This window comes from Colletes gigas, unplaced genomic scaffold (assembly GCF_013123115.1).
Source record: "Colletes gigas isolate AHSC1104 unplaced genomic scaffold, ASM1312311v1 Colletes_gigas_Sc00006, whole genome shotgun sequence".
Lineage (NCBI taxonomy): Eukaryota > Metazoa > Arthropoda > Insecta > Hymenoptera > Colletidae > Colletes > Colletes gigas.
The window spans coordinates 4161811-4183298 of NW_025106635.1; the positions used below are offsets into that span (position 1 = coordinate 4161811).

The 21488-nt window shown below is 47.1% G+C and overlaps 1 protein-coding gene across 4 annotated transcripts in view; it reads right to left on the bottom strand.

The window, feature by feature from the left end:
- The window catches only part of LOC122396021 (LIM/homeobox protein Lhx9), a 441838-nt gene that overhangs the window by 136911 nt on the left and 283439 nt on the right, over nucleotides 1–21488 (bottom strand). The gene's annotated exons all lie outside the window — the stretch shown is intronic.

The following is a 21488-nucleotide window of genomic DNA, read 5'->3' on the forward strand; positions in this document are numbered from 1 at the left end:
GCAGGATTCCCGGCGAATTTGGGAATACAAATTCATCGGGGACGGTGTAACATCGAAATCGAATATGTCCTGGAAGCATGTAGTGGAATTTGAACGCGTCAGAGAGCCCGGGTAGCATTAAGCGGGATAACCACCGGGTTCAGGATCGAAAAATACGAGAAATATTTGTGTACGTTTTAGGAAAACTCAACTATCCGAAACCTGGACACTTCACGATGCTGCGGAATATTTTCGAGAACTTGTCAAAATTTTTTTTAACTCAACGCAAACGCATTGTCTTCGAATTTTTATATCACGTTTCATTTTACGTTAATAAGACTGAAATATTCTGTTAAAAATTGTAAACTTAGAATCTATTGACTAAACCTGATTAATTTTCATTGTAAGTTCTATAATGCATCGATATCGTTTCCAGGAGTTTCACGACAATCATCGTCAATTAATGTAAGAAGGGGAAGGGGTGGAAAAAAGGTTCACGACCCGTTCGCGTTTGAAAACACTCGAGGCCAACTGAACTAACAAAATTGGCACCGCTGAACAGGGGTAACCTTTGAAATCTCGAAACTAAACAAACGATAGATTCGATTCGTTCGAGCGGACGTTTTCCATTCTACGGTACCTCTCTCCCCCTCTGGCGGAGGACAAAGGCCCGTTTGTTGGGCCCCCGGGGTTCACAAAGGGTTCCATTGCAGCCATGCGGCCGCGTACAGGCCTGTGAGAGCCTTCCTTCTTCTCGATCTTTCTCCGAACACGTCGATTCCGCTTGTAATAAGAATTCGCTACATTGACGCTTTCTGCGGCCGCGGATATCAAGAGGAACAACCTTGTAACCCTGTGTTACCGTGAAATTGGAAGAAATTGTATCGCGGATGAGAACAGTTTTCGTTTCATATTTGATATTTAATCTTCGAACGGTGATTGAGTCTCCAATATCGTCCAAGCACTTTGAATTTATACTTTATTACCGAAGAATATGAAAAGCGTGTCGAAAGAATAGTAAAATCTTATCCCGCTCCAATTTTATATGCTCTCCATTTTACTACAAATTGATATTGACTAAATCCCCCTCGATTATTAAAACGAAGACTTAAAATTGAATCGTTAATTATAATAGATGATAAAAATGTTTAATTTTCGAGTTCGTCCATGCGAAACAAGGCGTACAATATATGAAAAATATTTTATCGTTGCGCAAAATAACCTTGAGATATCAATACTAATTACACTCGTCTATAGACACACAAGAAATTACTAGTCTTCCGTTCTCGAGCAAAACATTATGATGAAACAACAGTACTGCGCCGCAAGAACCGGAATTCATTATTCTCGCATCAAAGAGTGCGTAAAAACCAATAAAAATCCGCTCGATTCACTATACTTATACGACCAAGCATTCCACATTTTTTGGTCGAACAAATCAACAACGACTTCTTTCGTTCCTTTACAGCTATCGGAGGAAATCGAAACCCTCCGATGTTAAATATTAATTTCACCGGCGATGTTTCTTTCGATCTCAGTCATCCTGAAACGCTATTTTTCTCTCGTCGAATGGAAACACGAAAGCTCGACCGGCTCGATTTAATTATCGCGCGTCCGAACGGGTAGATTTTAGCGGGTGAATCTCCAAACGAACGATGATCCTCGGGAGCTTCGACGATTACGTGCGTGGAATGATGCCGCGAGGTTCCCAGGTCGAGTTCAAGGGTTTTGAGGTGAAAACGGGACCGTGATTCCAAGCACAAACTGGATCGACGGGTTCCTGACTTGACGAAGCCCTCGACCTCCGACCTCCGTGGCTCATGGAAGAGGTCGAGATGAAGTTGCAGGATCGTATATCGTCGCTTCGCTCGCAGTAGACCAACCTGTGGCTCTCTCTTTCTCTCCTCTCTTTCTCTGTATTGATCTTCGCGAGACAGTTTACGTTCCAAGACTTCGCGATCGAGACGATCGCGACGAAACTTTCCGGCGAAGTTTCAAAGGGATACACTGTTCTCGTCGCGGAAAGGAAAATCGACCATCTAAATGGGTCTTTGTTACACAAACGTAAATTTGCATGTACCCTTCAAACACTGTTTTATTCTATTTTTAATAGAAGTGACGCTTCCCGCGCTCGCCAGCAGAGGGCCACGCTCGACCTTTCTCTCTCACAAGAACTCCTCTATATCTCTTTCTATCATAGCAAGCTACAAAAGGATAGTTTCTACAAGACTTTCGGTAGCTTCGATGGTTAATCGCGAATAAAAAGATCAGAGGATGAAGTTTTCGAAGGTGTACAGAGGTTAGAGGCATCTCGTGATGGCGGATCGATGGTAGGAATCGGGGCGCGGGAAAAACGGCCAGGAGCGCGGGAATCAATAATCGAAGTTAAAACATAAGCTCTGCTCCGCTAGCTTCTTCCGGGAACCGTGAAGCGCGACGGCAACTTTCACGTGCTCCTATTGTTTCTCCTCGAGGAACGGAGGGGAAAAGGAGGTGGTGCACGGAGAGAAGAGACCTCTGTCGCGTCTCCCGGTGTACCGATGCTCGAGGACCAGGAAAATTCGAAAGCTTCCACCACCTCCCCCGTTTCTGGCGAAGCGCATTGGTCCGTGCCCGGCAGAGTGCTCGTCTCCGACGCTCCCGCAAGAAGGACGGACAGATCCAAATTGAAATGTAATGTACACCCCCCCCCCCTCCCCCTCCATCACCAGCCCCTCCCGATCGCCGGGATCCCCTCGCTCGTTCATGGCGTGTTCCTCTCCTACCTCTTTCTATCCGCTCTGTTTCCCGTCCCCGTGGCCCCCACGAGCGGCCGAAGACGACGCCGTTGCGCCACGAGGGATAGAGAGCTGGTATAAGTGCAGGTGATTTACTGCTTCGGGCTTAATGGAGGCTGTTTACTGCTAATTAAAACGAAGCCCCCCCGGTTTATACCGTGCACCACCGTCCCCCGAAAACCGATTTCACGGAATCCGCGTCGCTGCTCGAATTTCGGGGCGGCTCCTCCCGATTAGCGAGACAAAGAAGGGGGTCTTAAACGGACACTCTCTTTCCGAGATTAGGACGCCAGGGATATCAAGACCGGTGTCCACTCCCCGAGGAGTTTCACTCTTCGAAGTTGGTATCGAGATAAGAACCGTGCAAGTTGCCTTGTTACTAGGGGCTAACCGTCTGGAAGAATACTCTCCCTCACCCGTTGACGGCGAAACTCTTTAGTTGGACATCAGATATACGAAGCTCGTGTCATTTGGAAAAGAACAATCAACCGTTCCCAATTACCACGATCGCCGGGGCTCTTTTATTCATAAAGGCCACGAGGTCCTCTCCGTGGCCCGGGAAAAGGACGTTCCAGTGGTCGGTGAACACCCTGGAAAAACGCGATTCCGGGCGATGGGGGCACTCTCGCCGCCGAGACGTCGAAGGCACGGCCCTGAAGCAGCGTTCCACGATAATTGCTATTCTTGCCCGGGCAAAGAACGGACGTTTCAAAGGCTTGACACGCGTCAATCCCTCTTCGCGTTCTCCGGGGGACGGTAAACAATCGCGCTCGAGGAGGCAAAGTTACTCCAATTAGCAGCGGGGGTCCCGAATAATGCCAGGCCCTCTGTATTTATAACGCAGTAATCCTCTCGGCGGATCCAATAAGAGACGACCTCCCCGTCGTTTCGCCGGCTCGGCCTCTCTCTCCTCTTCCCAATTAAACCGCGCCACGCTACACCGAGCTTGCATACTGCGTACCGATATCAATTACCGGGGGCCAAGTGACACGACGCAGCGACGCCGCGAGGACGATTAAAAAAAAAAAAAAAGAAAAATCTGACGGGGTTACGTGGGGACGCGGAGGAGGGAAAAAAGGAAAGAGGGAAAGAAGTGTGGAGACGTAATGAGAAAGATGCTGGCGCGGGCCTAACGAGCGGCCACTGGCGACGACTCGGACCGATCGCGTGTACCTACACACCCGACCGATGGACGCTGATAATAATCCTCGGGAGAGAGATAAAGGCCACGGGGACGCGAGCCACCTACGATCCGACCGATAAACCCAAATACGTCCACTGAACGGAGCTGCAAAAACGATGACAAGGGAGTTCTATTATGCAAAGATCGAAAGTTGTCGACGAGTCCATCACGTCCACAAGGATTAGATAAGAATCTAACGATGAGGATAGGAGACAGAGGGGAGTACTTGCTGTATCTATCCCCACTCTTGTCTACCAATCAGACCCACGTCCCTTTCACTTGCCAATTTCTGACGCACGCACAGTACAAACGGCTGAGACAAGAGTACCCGCCCAAGGGTCCAAGCATGGAATCGAACCGTCAAGAATACACGAGCCGACACTCTGTCTATCGTGGTCCAGTTTGATATAGTTTAATTCAGTTTAACCTTAGTATTTACTTCCACTCGGAGTTGCCTGAAACTACACAGGCTTGGATTTGCCATCAGCCACTGTTCCACTAGGAAACCGTAAACGTTAACTCGTGGATATTATTATACTTTTTACCCCGAGCCCTAACATCGAGATTAAGAGACACCACTTCGCAATTTCGATTTCTTGAATCCGTCACATTGGTTTGGCCCCCTTAAAGCGTGGTGGGGGGCGAATTACTGGATCGACAAAGAGCTTAATGGAAGCGTATCCATCGTCCCCAGGCGATCGGTCATTTAATTTCTTAAGTGGCAGCGGGGCAAACATTAGCTCTCGCGCAGAAAGGAAGGATACCTTACGAGGTCAATGCAAGGAACGAAATCCTTACAAAGTTCCACGCTGGAACCGTGTTGAAGGTATTCGTCGGCGGAGCACTGGAAATGGAGCTTTTATACGAAAGTACTCCATATCACTTTATTTAAGATTTACCCTCTCGCTCGCCCCCTTTCAACCCCCAACAAGACTCGTCCATTTCGTTGGCTCCCCCTGTCCCGCCGCTGCCCGCCTCTATCCGCTCGTTCCACTATTCTTGAGCCCCGATCCTCGGCTCGAGCGTTCCTTCTGTATCGACGTCTTTACTCTCCTTCTTCTGCCTTTCGAACGTCTTGTTTGTTTATTCCACTCAGCCTCCTTAACATGATCTGTCTGCTCGGCGTTCCACCTTGCCCATCTCGAGTGGAGCGTTTTGCAAATTGGACCAACACTTCCGGCGATCGATCCGACACGCGATTCGTGATCATAATCGCGGCTCGGACCGTTCGCGATTGTACCGATCCTCGCGATAGTCTCGCTCGAGAGGACGATCGCCGGGAAAACTGGACTCGATTGATAATCACGTATTCAAACTACGTCCCGATCGCGTAGATACCCGTGAAATTAATAAATCCGTCCCAGACGGAAGAATCTCCTAGCACTCCCTAATCACAACCGTGTTCAACGAGGCTATTTAAAGACTGGTTATTGGAGCACGAGCGTTCGAATAGTTCTCTCGACTCGTTTACTGTTATTACGATCTTACGATGCTAAGAAGCGCTCGGTTATGATTTTGCATCGAATTGTTGCTCCTGTTCTGCATTCAGAATCTTCTTTAATTTTTTTCAAGCGCAGTAGGCTTGGAATAAAGTGAATTACCGTCAACGCCGCGTTTTCGCGTAAGAGAAAATTCCACGCTGCGGCTACTTCCGGCGCGTGAAGAGAGTATGATAAATTAAAAGTTGCTGTTAGGAGGGAAAGAGAGGAACAAACGGAAGAAACGTTTCATATTAGAAAAGTTAAAGATAAAAAAGGAAAAAGATGAGGGGGGGAAAACTAAATTACAAAAAATAAAAGAGGAACCCGGCAGCACTCGGGAAACAGACTAAATTAAATAAGAAGAAAAAGATCCAATAAAGAGGAAGTCGTGATTAAAACTTTCGTGCAAGTTTATAATTTGGTTAAGCATTTTTGTTATTTAAATTTGCGAAATCTATTGTGTTTAAAATCTCGATAAATATTTGTTCGATACTATTCTAATGGTTGTAAATTTCTGAAGAGATTACGGATTTTAATTTAGCAGAGCTAGCTCTCTATTTCCAGTGGACGTGTATTAAATGATGCAGAACAATTTTGTAACGACGAATAACAAAAATTACCTCGATTCGCATGAAAGGTAAACTGCATTCTCCCCAATGGATAAATACGTTTGAAAAAATTATGAATGATAGCGTGTGTTTGCAGTTTTATATTCCGTCTTCGATAAATTGCCTCTTTCTTCTGCTTGCATTTGCATCGTTATGCCTTCCCATCGCGATACGAACATAATGCAAAATTGAAAGAAAAACGGGAAACGGAATAGAAGATGGAGGATGCTTCGAGGGAGAAACAGAGTCCCGGCTGTGTGGATAGACCAGAATTCTATGTTTCTTATTCCCCCGCTATCCCGTATTTATTCTGCCGTTATATTCCATTTGTTTATCTATTTTCTTTCCGTTGCTTCTGCTCGCCCCTCTATACAATAACAGCTTTTTAGCGGCCATTAGCCGTACACGCGAGATACTCCTTCGATCAAGTAAATCGAATTTCGCGCTTCAGATGCCCTACCCGTGGCGGCTATTGAAATTTTAGTCGAACAGGTTCGCGTAATTGAAAATCCCCTGGGTAAAAACAATCACTAACCGTTCGACCAACGACAGGACCGTTGAACTTCTGAACTCGAAACCATTTTCCGGTTGCTCGAATTTTACCCGGTGCCCGAAGTTCAAAGAATGAATTCGTTTCAGAATTCTAACAGTGGACGTTATAATTACAATTGCGATCAAATGTAATCGACGCAATTTTCAAGCGTGGCGACAACGCCGAAGTCTCAAATCCTCCGGCTCGTCCTCGCGATTTTGCCCTTTCGTACCTTTCCTCGATTCACGCACATACTAACACGCGTGTGTTCACAATCGTTCCCCCACCCTGGTCCAGTCGAGTCTCGACTGGTACCTTCGAGAGCTGATGCTCCTCTCTTCGCCTCTTTTGCTCTCAGGGCCCGGGGGTAAGAGGCGTTCTCGGATCTCCAGCCATGTAAACCGGTCAGTCTGGTCGTTCCTGCCCCACCACGTCGGCCACCTGCTCGCCTAGTGAGGCCCGTAGGGCCTCTTCAGCTTGACACGAAGCCCTGCCATTAAATTTATTCGAATTTCATCGGTACTGTCCGAAACTTGCGCCGTTAGACCTCGGGACGCTCCAGCGGCCACAACCGATCCTCGCGTTCTTCGATCGCGTCCTTGATCGCAGCGGCGGCAGAAACCGTCGAAAAAATATTTAAGGAATTTTTCGTGCTCTTTCGATCCACTCGATTACACTTCGTTAATTGGATACTCTGATGGATAGCTTTCGTAATGGGCTAGCAAATGATCGTATCGATCAGAGACTGAAGTGGAAGGGTGTCCCTCGAGTTTCAATTTTAAATATGGGGTTTACATTTAAGGATGTCTAAAATAATTATTTCAGGTACGAATAGGTTGACAAAAGTGCAAGGGATCGTCGAGAATGGATTTCAAAATGGCTGCCCGTCCCGCGACGGGGTCATCCGGTGGAGAACGCGGCTACGGTCCAGTGACTCGCCAAACTTTTCTCTTCCCGTCGCTAATTATTCTATTATTAATTGTTAATTGTAATTAATTACGAGACGGCCGGCGACCGGACTAATTGACATTGATTTATGGGTTTAATTAAAGGCGGCGACGCGGGCTGTCTTACACGACGGAGGAAGGTTTTAACAACACCCTTTCAAGGGAATCCCGCTTTGTGCAACGGCCTTTTAGACGCGGCAGCCTCTTCCAACGGGCGTCGGGGTCACCCTTTCGCCGGATCGAGATTATGCTCCGACGACATTTTTCACGCGAAAGCGCGGGAGACTCGAAATTAAACACCGGGTGCTCCTGGAAGTACCTGCCCTCTGCTAACGAATCAGACGCTCGCGTTAATCTTCGACGATGGGTGCAATCTTTTAAAGATTTCGATCGTTCGATGAAAAAGCCAGAATCTGTTATTATATACGAATTTGGTTGGTTCGATATCAATGTACACAAAGATTAGAACAGTCGTTTGAAAAATGGCGTACCAAAAACGTTGGTACAAAGTTCACGGGACACCCTGTGCACCGCAAGTCTTGTTTCAGCGTTCCATTCTTCTTCGAGTTGAATAATTCGAGAAAAGGGAACGTTCCTCGACGGAGATAATGAGCGCCGCAAGGAAATAAAAGCGCCTCGATGTTTTAACGACTCGGATTGATTAAATCAATATTTTACATTCCCGCTCTGTCAAACGAATACCGATCATCCCGCGAGGGATTTGCATATCCGCGCGTAATAAATACGTTGAACAGGTTTACGTAAGCAATATTATTAGTTTATCTCGAGCAGAACCGCCTCGAATCAAGAAATCACTCCCGAGAGGCTGGATGATAACTTGTTCCTAGGAGGAGCCTTATCTACGCTCGTTTCTCCTAGCGTTAACACGACCCAATTAGAACGACCCCCAATTAGGTACAGCGATTCTTTTGGATATAATCGTTTGTGCAAAAATAGACGACGCGTGCTCGTTGCAATCAATGGCAAACATATTCTAAACGATCGTCGAACGATGGAAACGCGGAAGTATTCTAAAGTGCCGTTCCAAACCGTTTGGTAGCGCGTCCCTATAAAAGAACAGCGCTGGAACTTTTCGTATCACAAATATCAATACTTTTTTCAAATTTAATCCATTAATGCTTGCATTGAAGTCAGCCAATCTTTAGAAACTCCAAAATTATCTAACTAAAATTCGTTTTCAATCGATCGTGTGGCGAGGAAAAGGGAGATGGCTTCGATGGTCCGTCGATCCCAAATTGCACGTTTCACCGTGCAATGATCATAATGTTAACGCGAATAACGAACTTCCGGGGTTCCGGGGGGGCGTCGGCAGGTCAACATCAGCGAAGATTTAACGTCGACTTCCTGGCCCAACCCTCCGCGGCGATTCTTGGCCACCGCCTTTGGGACAAGTAAGACAAGGGAGGCGTATCTCTTCGACTCGTAAAGATAACCACGAATAACACCCTCTGACTCTGCCAGACTCGTCGCTCTTCTAAATGGCCACGGCTACGCGTCGCGAGACCTCTCGACTGGTGTTCATTAAGTCACTGATTTACTGGTGTTTTCCGGTGTAAACGAAATTACGGACACGCAACAGTCGTGCTCCCGATTGGACGCGAAAAACGGGATCAAAAATGAACCGTATGGACCTTCAATTAAAGTTGAAGTTAAACTCTCAGAGAGACAATGGGGAAATTTAAAATTAGAAAAATGTATTTATAGGGTCTAAAATCTAAGTTACACAGAAAGTTACTCAGAACGACTCTACATGATATGTAACCTGTTATGGTTCAGTTATAAATTCATGGTTACAGATCGAACGCGAGGTTTAGATAAGTAAGTTTGACTAGACGGCTCCGAACATAGAAAATAATCGCGTTTATCTGATAGCCAGGGTCTCGGAGACGAGTCCAATGAGTAGATCCGGTACGAAGCGTGAAAGAGATTCGAAACTCGTATTCCAAGATATGCTCCAAAAACCATAATTCTTATCGTGATACTCTAATAATTCCCACGAAATTGTATCGCTCCTGACACAATCTAATTAACTCGTTGCCATCGTTTTTACTGGCCGCGAGACAGCCGGGTGAACGAAATCGAATAGGGAATTGGATCGATTAGCAGAATCAGGGGATTATTCCTCCAACGGCTTAACCTGTTTCGTTACAGTCCAATTAATACCCAGCCACGAACCGATACGCCCGTAACGTGTCCATTAATTTTCATTATTTCGCTGCCAGTCGAGCCTCTCCTTCTTCCGCGCGGAAAATCTGGTCCGTGACTCTCGCGTACAAACTGATCGAAAGGAGGCGAAACGATCTGTCAACGAAAGCTATTCCGAGGGTGGAGCAAGAGAGATTCTGGATCAAGAAAAATATGGACGGACTAGAAAAGTTCACATAGGTGGACCAATTCGCAATTCCTTCCAAGACTGATCTTTCTGTCATTATTCAGAATGTTAACGTGTTTGAAATACGTTTAAGGAGAAATATATTTTGATATATAATTTCAATGGACGAAGATTAGCAGCCTCCATTTTATAAAAATTGTAACATCTGGAAGAATTGTATCTAAATCAGTTGCGTGACTGAACCTTTTCATTTTATCGAAAACCTTCCACAAATAAAGTTGAATAAAATCTTGTTCCCATAACGAGTACAAAAGCTATCGATCCTAGAGTTAATACTAAAAATTTGACGAGCTAGTCCACAGGTCGAGAACCAAAATCGACCAGCGATTATTATCAACGCTTCATCCTTCGACGTAGACGATGGAACGAACGATTATCTTTTTCCGTTCCCCTCTCAGAGGGTTCCTGACCGATCCAGGTGCACGTCGAGCCGCAAGAGAAGAATCGACAAGTCGAATTAACCGTGGAGACCCGGGACCAACGTCCCCATTAATCGACGGGACAAATTAATCGTGGAATAAAAGCGTCGCTCGGGCCGTTCAATGGATTCGGTTAACCGTCTAATTTCGTCAAGCGATCTCGAGCGATCGATCGTCGGGGACCGGTATTTCCTGGTGGTCGCATTACCGGAGGGCACAACCGGTGGTCACCGAATAAACACGAACCAGCCGGTAAATTGGCGATAATCGAAGTCTTCGTGCTGCGAGCCGCGGCGGCCGTGGAATATCAAGCTCCAACGCTGAAGCGGTTGATGTATTAACCCTCGGCAGACCGGGCGCAGTGTCGGGTTCGTTAAGACCATTAGTACCGAGGGACACACGAGGCGCAAGAGAATCCACAAAGGGCGACGGGGCTGCTTCTTCCTTGCTAATGACGATCGTATCGCGGCGACGGCGGCCGCGGGAAAACGGGAAACGACTCCGTCGAAATACGAAGTTAACGAATCCGTCCCGCGTCACGTCGGCTGTCTCGACGTCGTTACACTTACGGGGAAAATGAAGTTCCGTTTTTGCCACCCTTGCACGGTTCTTCGCCCCCTGCGATCCGTAAAACATTTTTCTTTCGCTTCTCTTTGTCGTCCTTTATCATTTTTTTTATAGGAGCCTATAGGAACTTCGAGGCAATCATTTTGGGCGATTTTCTGAAACTTCGGAACGTTCTTTTTACGAGAAACAATTTATTTCGTGCTATGTACAATCGCCTGGTTCTAGATATGAGTGTAATCAACATACTGATTTTCTATGTTTTATATATCCGTTGTACGGTACAGAAATTCCATACTTCTTCGTTGAAGTACCAGTTTCACTTATCTTAATTTTATTCTAGACTTGTTTGCCTTACCCAGTATCTCTGCTTGACTAGCTTATCAGCGACTTTGTAGCGCTTTCTCAACGTTCCCGGTTCGTCACGTCCACTCGAACGAAATAGTCGACATTTTTCAAATTTAAACTACGAGCTCAGAAATAAATTCCAAACAATTTGAAGACGCTAAATTCGAAAGCCGAGTTAACACGCTCGTAGCCTTGCTCGGTAGCTTGGACACCGGTGTCACGGATCGGTTACGTCGTTGGGCAGACAAAGATATCATACGAGGTGATTTATATCCTCTACGATATCGAGAAAAAGCGTTCGTTACGATTCAGAAAAGGATATCGCGCCGTGGACACGATTTCTTTGCGCCTGGAGATGTTAAGATGATCCCAAGGTCGACTTCATTCCTTTAAAAGCGGAATATCATAACGACCGTAGCGTGACAACTTCTTTCGTAGAGAGTTCAATCCCCAAGTCAAGGTCGAGAACGCTTACGAAACTGTCTCGAAAATTACGTTTCTGTCATTAATATTGACAGCGAGTAATTAAAACGTCTGCCTCGACTAAATCAACGTATCGACAGCCTGTACTTTAAAGAGCACTTTATTATCCATAACTGATCTCGCGTGACCTCGTGTCATGATTTACCGATGTGGCTCCCAGAGCGACCGCCACGTTCCACGCTCAAGAAAATATTAAGTCGAAGAAGCTTTCTGGCGTCTCTGCTTATTAACCAGCCTCAAATTTGTGTATTCATGTTTATGCACGATTTAAAATCTTGTTTGAGCATTAAAAATCAACTTTCACTAGCTTCGACCCTTAAAATGTATACGGTAGTAATTTCTAAACGGAGCAAACTAAAATCTAACAATGAGTGGTGTGATCAATATTTTGCAGCGAAAAACAATCTGAAAGTCCGGTAATAAGCCCCGGAAGAGGTCGAAGACGGTTCCGAAGGTATTGTTTTCCGCGCGAACGGCCGGTATCCGTGTTCAGTCGTGTAGATCGCGGACGAAAGAAAGGGAGAAGTTCCGGATGAAACGGTCCCTGGTCGTGATTACCGGAACTCACGGCGGGTGTCGAGAGCCTCGCGAAGCAATCTGGCGGTCGCGATGATCCCCGGCGAGCGTGGTCGATACGCCCGTCCAATTTTAAAGCGCGATCGAAGGAAACCGGGTCCCCGGGTGGGTTAACGAATCGCCCCAGACACGGGGACAAATCCTTTAAGCAGGTTTCGTTCTCTGTCGCGCCCTTGGATCGGGACAGCTCCGTGGGGCTCTTCCTCCTCCGCGTCTTGGAGCGCCGCGGGCCATAATGACACTTTTACACGCGGATAATGGGGGCTCCAAAGGCACGCACAATGTAGCACAAAGCGTGACTGGAGCCCCGGAGCGAGCGTAAAAATACACGCGTGCATAAAGAGAAGAAAGGCGAGAGAAAGAGAGGACGAAGAAGAACGAAGGGAGGAGGGCACGAGTGCCACGGAGAGAGAAAAATGTTTCGAAGGTGAAAGGGCGAGCGCGAGAGGGACGAGGACGGGCGGAGAAATACACGAGCGCGAGAGGGATCGAGAGCGCCAGAAGAAAGAGAGATTTCCGTTCGTGCAAGGGTACACCGGTCCTGTAAGTTCATGCGCGCGGCCCTGGCCGTACGTGTGTAGAAAAAGGCCGAATGAGAGAGAAAAAGGGCGAGTGGACGGCGAAGGTGCCGAAAAAGGAGCAACACGCTGCCCGAGCAAAAAGGAACTAAACTCATTTCCGAGGCATTAACCAATTACTTTTTGCGAAAGGGTGTCGGTTACCTTCAACTTTCCCCCTGCCGTCTCAACCCCTTACGAGAGCCCCCTCCCGTCGCAGGCCTTCTAACCCTTCTCCACCCCGTCATTCGTTAGCCGACTCACCCCCGGCGAGCTGTCGGCCGAGAACGTCGGCTATATAGACGGACACACTAATGAAGAAAAATCTAAACCGCTGGTACAGTGATGAGCAAAACTGAACGCTACGCACGGAGACCTCCAAATACATTCGCGTATGCTGAAATCGTAATGTTACTGGAAGTTATGGTGCACGAAAGTCAGTTTCGTGGTCCAAGGTATTTCTGGATCGCTGATTAATTCTGATTTGTCCACGAGGTAAATTTAATAAAAGAATTGGAAATATTGATCGAGTATGGTACGGTTTGGAGCAAATCGTTGGGTTTGGTATGATTCGTGACGTTCAGTTTTGCTTGTGACTGTACATCCACCGACGTTCTCCAAACTATATTCAGAACTGTCTCTCGGGCTTTAAGAAAAGAAATTTGTATGAATCTTTTGGCGCGCTGTAGGAAGACGAAGGTTTTGAAGTTCAAGTCTTTCACCGCGCGGTGGACGTTTGAGGTTTGAGTCTCGTTTGACTGCGTGAGATACGGAAGGCATAACGATGCTTGGAATTGAGGTTGACAATTATTACGCGTAACGTCCCAGTCGTTAAAGAAGTATTTTTAAAAAGGATTATAATTATTAAAATATTCGTGGGGACTCTAACAAAAATGTAGTATTTATCGAAGCCAGTAAAAGTAAAATGCTCGAGTTACGAGGGAAAATAATAGTAATCGAAAACACGACGCGCTCTATTAGAACCCAGACGTGCAACAATAGGACTAATGGGATAATAATAATAGCATTAATGAAGGGAACTTAAGACCACGATTATGGGACGGCAGAACAGGACTACAGGTTCGTGTACATTATCTTAGGTAGAACGTACTCTCCGCCCGAGAATCCGACAATAATGAATCAATTTTGACCGACCGAGTTGCTGCATTCATGGTTAATCTCCTTGCCTTTAATTGCTGTTAGGGATGCACCGAATATTCGGCAACTATTTGGTACTCGGCATATTTGCCAAATTTACCGAATATTCCGCATACTCGAATGGTTAACGCTAATCGAACTGCTCGATGAGGCTCAAGGGAAAAGCAATTTTTCCAACGAAACAATCCCCAACCGCCGTTTCGAATATTTCGATTAGCGATTAATCGATTTCCGTAATCGTTAAAAATACCTGTCGCGTAAACTGTTCACCAAAAAGTCCAAAGAAACTTGTTCAGCATAATTACGACCATCGCGCGAACTGATAGCGTGGTATTTCTCCCGATAAAGGAGTTCGTTTTTTGACAGAAATTTACGCCGCTATTATGCAATAACTATAGAAGTTTTCATTATATAAAGGTAATCCTAGTTCGCGCGATAGAGGGTCCCATGTATAGCTCAAGAAGTTTAATAAGATCCCCGAGGCAGTGGCGTCGACGCGGAAAAGCGAATGGAGGAGGGTGACACAGGGCGATTAGACTCCAAGCCTATAGTCTATTTAGCCAGCGAGTATCATCCGATATTGCTGAAAAGAAGTAAGACTATGGGAAGGATGACGAGGACTGACGTCGTACCCAGTCCCAGGGATCTCATTTAACTTGTCGAACTCTACTTTATATCTGTGAAAAGTTTTCAGCGATACGGTTAACTGCATCTTGGGATGCAGTGCCAACCAGCTTGAAAAATGTTGTTTCGAGAAAAACGGTTTCAAAGTTTCCGGCCCACGGTACTCAAGTATATAGACAATTGGGCTACAAGTTTCATAACTTCGCCGATTCTTCCAATTTCTACGATATGTTCGTCAATGGACGCTCTTCAATTGAAAAAGTACGACGAAAATGGTCCTTAGCCATGGATGGATACTAAATTTATATATTAAATCGTACGTCTACGAAATGTTGTACAGTTTAGCGATATTTAAATGGGTTCTAAAGGAACTTGGAATAAACCCTCCAGAAATTCAGTCCTCAGCTGAGCCAGATATTACTCAGTTGCATCCCTCGAGACAGTTAAATTTTTCCCCCATTTACTATTGCTTCTATGACAAGCTTGTAAAGGACTAGGGGGATGAAAAAGTTTGGCGAACGCAGTGTTAACCGATCGTTGCGCATCTTGTCCGAAAACAGGACTCAAAGTTCCCCGCTCTCGGCCAGTCCAGAACACCCGGGAGCGATCTCTCAACTCCTGAGACGCCTCGCATAGAAACCGCCACCAGGAGACTGCAGATATTAGAGGGCTCGGGGTTGGGGGATGTAGTAGACAGGGGGTTTACATTAGGCTTTGTGCGCGTCTAACCAGCCAGCCATCGGGCAACGAGCATAGAGAGACCCCGGTCCCCGATCTAATATCGCGTAGCGCGCCGGGACGGGGCACATATCATACGGTTAATCTGAAAACCGCGTCTATAAGAATCCACTTAATGAAATTTCCGCCGTGGCTGGACGACTGTGCGGCCACCGATCGCCGAGCAGCCCCTCCTATGACCCGTGCCTGCACGCCCGCCGGCATTGTCGAGCAATTAATAATGTCATATTGCACCCCTCGTCCTGGACACCGGCCGTCGCGCCATTACAACTACGATCGCGGCAGGTCGAACCCACGCGACCACCAACACCCAAAGCCCCCATGGCGACCGGGAACGTCACCGACCACCGTTGCCACGAGGGGAAACGCGAGTGCCCCCTTCTTAGCTATTTTCCATCCCCCGTGCGTCGCTAAACAGTCCAGAAGAATTTAGACGATCTCGTTATTAAACGAAATTATATTTCGTTGGACCAACGGTCGGTAAAAAAGCTCGGCGTGGGTCACCTCTGACCCACGCTCAGCGAACGAACTTTGAGAGGTGATTCTTAACTAAGTTACTAACTCTAACTAAAAATGTTGAATGTAGTCGAGGATTCCGCGTGTCCGTGGTTCTTATCACTTTGGACAAACGCGCCACGAACTAGCCTAATATAGCAACGTCAACAACGAGCGAACGCGTTGCGCACATCGACGTCCTTCGACGGTCAGAGAATGGCGTTCCGCTTTGTAGCGCTCAGGAGTACCCGGGGGGGCTTGAGTCTATAACCTCCTCGATTTGAAGATCACGAACATGAACTCCCTCCCCCCCTGAATAACGCTAGCTTAAGTAGGGAGGGGCAGGTATTGGACTCGGATTACAGCCCCACCTCTCTTCCTGCAATCAAATCGGGGCCATCAGATTTCGTGTGAAGAGGTTTGAACGAGACTTTGTTCTCCAAACTGGTCGAACTCAAATGGCTTTTTAATTACATGGCTGCCGAGTTAATTAGGCTGTCGCTTCAGTCGAGAGAACGTAAAAAGCGATAGGATTGCGATCCCGTTGCAAGTACCCCGTACGTCAAATTTATGCAAGAAGCGAGGCGTGTGACTCTCACGTTTTTCTTTCCCGTCGAACGTGTGATTATCCATTTCTGTTTGCAGTAAGAAAATGCCCAACGGACAATGATGGATTTAGGAAAATCGCTAGGTTCCTCTGTTTGTTTTCGATGCCTGATAAAATTATTTTCGGAGCAGGGCTCTTTCCTCCCACGGTCAAAATCTTCCACGACCGGCGCGTTTGTCGCAGAGGCGCACCGGCCAAGAATCTTCTCCACCCCCTGCACGCGCCACCCCCGTCGTTGTCGTCGCTATGCTAGCGTAGCCCTTAGTGCAGAGAACTATGGAGCCACGTACAGCTTAGTGTACCGTGGCGAAGCCGATAGAGAAAGCCAGGGATGGCTCGTCCGGGGGTGGTGGACGTAAGGGGTGGCCACCCTGACTGCTAACCCGAATATAGGCTGTTGCGAATATTACATTCCCCGTGTATATAGACGCCGCGAGTCCCCGGCGACGCTTCGAGGCACGGGGCCAGAGCACAATAAGACGCCGGGCGCAATTAATTTTCGGGCTTTTGCTAATTAAATTTTTGCCCGTCCCCGTCCCCCGTATCCTTCGCAGCATTGTGTCCGACGGGATTCGCCGCGGTCGGGGGGTGCATCGCGATCGGAATGGAAACGACAATTATGCCTCGTAGGGCATTTTCGGGCTTTATCGGGGATGATTCGTCAACCCTGATTCCGATGAAAATTTTCAGGTTTGTCGAGCGACGATAAATCAAGTTCTACCCTGCGATATTACAACTGCTTCGAACTGACTCAAACGTAGACTGATATTTGGTAAAAACCACGAGATCACTTAGATTTTCGTGTAATACTTTTTAGTAGCTTCACAATTGATATTGTGTACACGGCCCTTTCATTTAGCTGCTATCGTTGCTACCAGTGTGATGCATTTTGATGACCTTGGACGCGGGAACATTTGGTGCTCCGAAGGTTGATCTATTTGAATTAATCGATAGCCAGGCCAGAGCTTACAGGAAACAAGGATTTTGTGATGCAAATTCCTCTGATGGCTGGAAGTGCTGTCATACTCTACATTCATGATGGCATAACTGCTATGTTCACACAAACCTATTTGTTAAATAACACTCGCGCGATAAATTCGCGTCAATTGCAGCGTTGGATAAATAACAGATTAACCACGCTGGGTGAATGTGTTGAGTGTTGTTTAACAAACTGACCCAACATTTGTGCCATCGTGAACGCTGAATATGGCGTGCAGCCGTTGACCATCGGGGGAACTTTGGATAGCAAAATCCTTGATTTCTGAGTATATTACCAGTAACTGGTCTAGTTCCGCGAGTTTGATCCAACTTTACGATTCTTTTCCTCCGGTGAATGTAAAAATATTGCGCCCAGCCGGTTACGCTTGTTAAATATTTTCGTATTTTTTAATAAGAATGGCACGCAGTGCATTCTCGAGCGACTGGATCATCAACGATGACCGCCCTGAAGGAATCGAATACTCGGAGCGGACTGATTGGACGATTTTCGTTTCATCGCTGTCGTATGTTTTTACAAGTGCCTCCAGTTCCGCGCAGGATTCATAATGGGATTCCCCGAGGATCTCTAAAACTTCTTGAAACCGTGGGCTCTGAAGCGTGATACGGTAACGAGGGAGTTCAAGGTTAAAAGTGATGGAGACGGAACTAAAAGAGATGGGGAAGTGCAAAAAGAGAGGGACCCCGTAAACGAGCCGAACGAAGAAAGACAGAAAAACAGAGTCTACGCTCGGATGCCTGCAGATTAGGATCGTAATAACAGCATTAGAATAATAAGATTTATGCTGATAGACGATAACGCGATGCTTACAGCGCTGCCATTACCATAACGTTGAAAGGAATTGCGATAGTAATTAAACGCCGAGAAACGTGGATGTGTTAACGATATATTATGGAATTGGGTGGAACGAACCATCAAACGATAGATTTCAAGGTGGAATCCGACCGCCAAGAACGAACAAAATGTTCACCGTTTACGAGTTTCGACCGACATTTGTTACATTTCTTCCTCGTTCCTTTATCTACGAATTACACAACGTTCGGGATCGTTTATACGGAGTGAACAAACGCGTACTAATGAACAATGAGCTATAAATTAAAACGAAACGTAAAACACTTGTCCGCTGGATCTCTCGTTAGAATCTCGTTTCTTTCTTATTCAATTACTCTACGAGAGGAGGCTACGAATTGTTAGCTTCTCTGGGGCTCAAACAGTAGCAGAAAATTCTTAAAAATGTGTAAGATACTTGCTCGAACTGTCCACTCAAAAGTGGATTTATTAACAATTTTGCAGGTAGGCCGATTTTAAAGACCTCCAGGCACCGAAGCTGTACGAGTTCGAAGAAGCCGATGATATCTTTTCGAACACGTGGCAGAAATATTACCCCTGCGTCGCCGCGAAACCCGATTTGTAATTAAATCGAACGGCGCCCGTGTATCCTTGGGAACGATCAAAACCTGAAAATCGAATTTGACGTAATTAAAGTCACCGTGCGTCGGAGGGGGAGCGAGAGAGAGAGAGAGCCTCGAAGGCCTGGTTGTCCCGAAATAATTACGGACTCAGGTGTTCCGTTGTGTCCGCGTCTGCGTTACACCTGTATCCGCTGGTTCTTACCTGAGCAAATATACTCGTTCGTATCGAAGACGAGAAGTAGGAGGACGCGGCGGTGCAAAGGGGTGAGGGGTGAGGTGGAGACAACGAAGAGAAACGAATACAGAGAAGAGACAGCCGTACGAGGGGGGTAAGAGGGGCGTAGCCGGTCGAAGGAAAAGGCAAAGTACGTTCGCTCGCGGAGGAAGCAGCAACAGAGGCAGTAAGATAATACGAAAGCTCTTAAAGGGGGCAAAAAGCGAATTGCCGTAAATCTTGACACAGGTGGGGAAGCCGCGGGTGGCGGACGGAGAGAGAGGGGTCATTTAAGCCACGGGCCCCGATTCTCTTCGGCTGTAAACGACTGCGTGCCTCCTACCCTCACCCCTGTCCCCCCCCGTCCACGGACCTTACCTCCAGCTCTCGTAAAAACCTCACCTCGTCCTTCTGCTAATCGGCAACAAACACATTGTCTTTGTATTGTTGCGTGCCCGTGTACCCTTTCTACCGGGCGGGCCCCTCCACCACGCACAACCTCCCCCCCCCCCCTCAAAACCGTTTCTTGCCTCTTCCTAGCTCGTCCCCTACGCGGTCTCATTCCGCCTCTTTCGGTTACCTTTTTCGGTAAATGAACCTCGGTTGTTAGCGTTTCCGCCGCCCCCTTCGATTTGATCGATCTCGAACCGACCCTCCGCTTCTGGCGCGGACCAACTGCTGCTATTCACCGCACGGATTCTTGAAATCGCTCGTACCCCCCTTTCGAGCGACGATTTTTACCCCGGATTTGAGTAACGGAATTATCTTGGTTTCCAAGTGAATTGGCGAACTAAATTTGTGTCGCTTGAAACCGGGACAGATTTCCGATTCAAGCACATATCTCTAGACTCGTGCAGGCCTTTGATAATCTATTAGTCGACTAATTACTCGGAAGATGTTTGGACAGTGAAGAAACAAGTAAACAGAGACGTTAACGGCCGCGGTCACGCATACGTGACTGCGTCAACCAGTGGCTATCAGCCACCATCGTATATTTCAACCCATACGTCACCATATAACTTATTGCTCGGGTCTTGTATCGTACTATCTACATTTACAAGTTCTAATAACGATATTCCCAACACCGTGTGTTTTGCAAACGGGTTTCATTTAATCCATACAGAATACGCTGATATTGCCTCCGATGTTTACGACGATGCAAAATACGATAAAAATGCACAGAGATATTTCGACGTATGTTAAATTGAAATTTCATAATTTCGGGTCAAGGAACAAGTCTGTCGCCGATCAGACCCGCACCTGGCGAAGGTGTCGGTCGAGTGGACGCGGGCGAAGTTCGCAAAACTGCATTATTTCCCGGATAACGGTGCACACGCGGCTCGAACACGACGACAGCTAAATCCTCCTTGTATCCCTCGACTTACCCCGACGTTTCGACGTTTATCGTTGCCGCGTATCTGCGTTGCGTGCGCCAACCGCGTCGCAGGTTACGCGTTTATGCGTACGCGAAGGACAGCGTAGTCGACGGCACCTGGCGCGCGTGTTGAAGGTGTGGACATGTCACGGTCGGTTCGCGTCCGTGTGTATGGGACCGTTTGCCTGTGGAGGAGAGTCGAAGAGCGGCCGTAGCTAGCCCTCCGCATGGTTTTCCACGACCAGGGAACGAGGGAATGGGAGAGGACGGAGAAGGTAGAAGCCCCAGCTAATTAAAACCGCGGATGGTAATTAATTAAGCAGACGTCAGAGGAGATCTTAGGATTCTACGCGCGGCCAGAGGTTCTCCGGTCGCGCAGACATCGCCCGGGAAATCGAAGCTGACGGACCGACCGAACGACTGCTCTCAGGCAAAAACCGTTCCGGCCAGACGAACGATAAATAACGCGAAGGACTCGAGCTGGTCGGTCGTACCTCGTCGACGACACACGAATCCATAAATTACGATTCCTCCTTGATTCGTCCTTTTTCGCCCTCCCCCCCCCTCTGACGCGGAGAAGGTCCGCGGCCAATACCTTTTTCTCCGCCCCAAGGATGCGATCAGTGCTTCTCAAAATAGGATTTTTCCAACAAGAATGATGTATAGTTTCGATGCAGCTTCTTGCCGGGCGACAAGGTCGCAGCCGGTCTATCGATCGACCGTGTTCGTCTACGGGGTGTTGGGCGGTTTTGGTTTTGTTCGTAACGTCGGATCGTTGTTCAAGTGCTTCGGGATTCCGGTAAACGAGAGAGTCCGATTCTTCGATAAAGGGAACCGTAGATTTTTGTTTCGTGATTATTTTAAGAAAACAGTCGGTAGAATTCCAACTTTCTTGCTGGAAATTCGATAACCTCCGTTATTCGTGGTACAACCAACGAGGGAATGATTCCTCGTGAAAAAATAAGTCGAAAAGAAAAAGCATAACTTTTTTCTACGTAGCT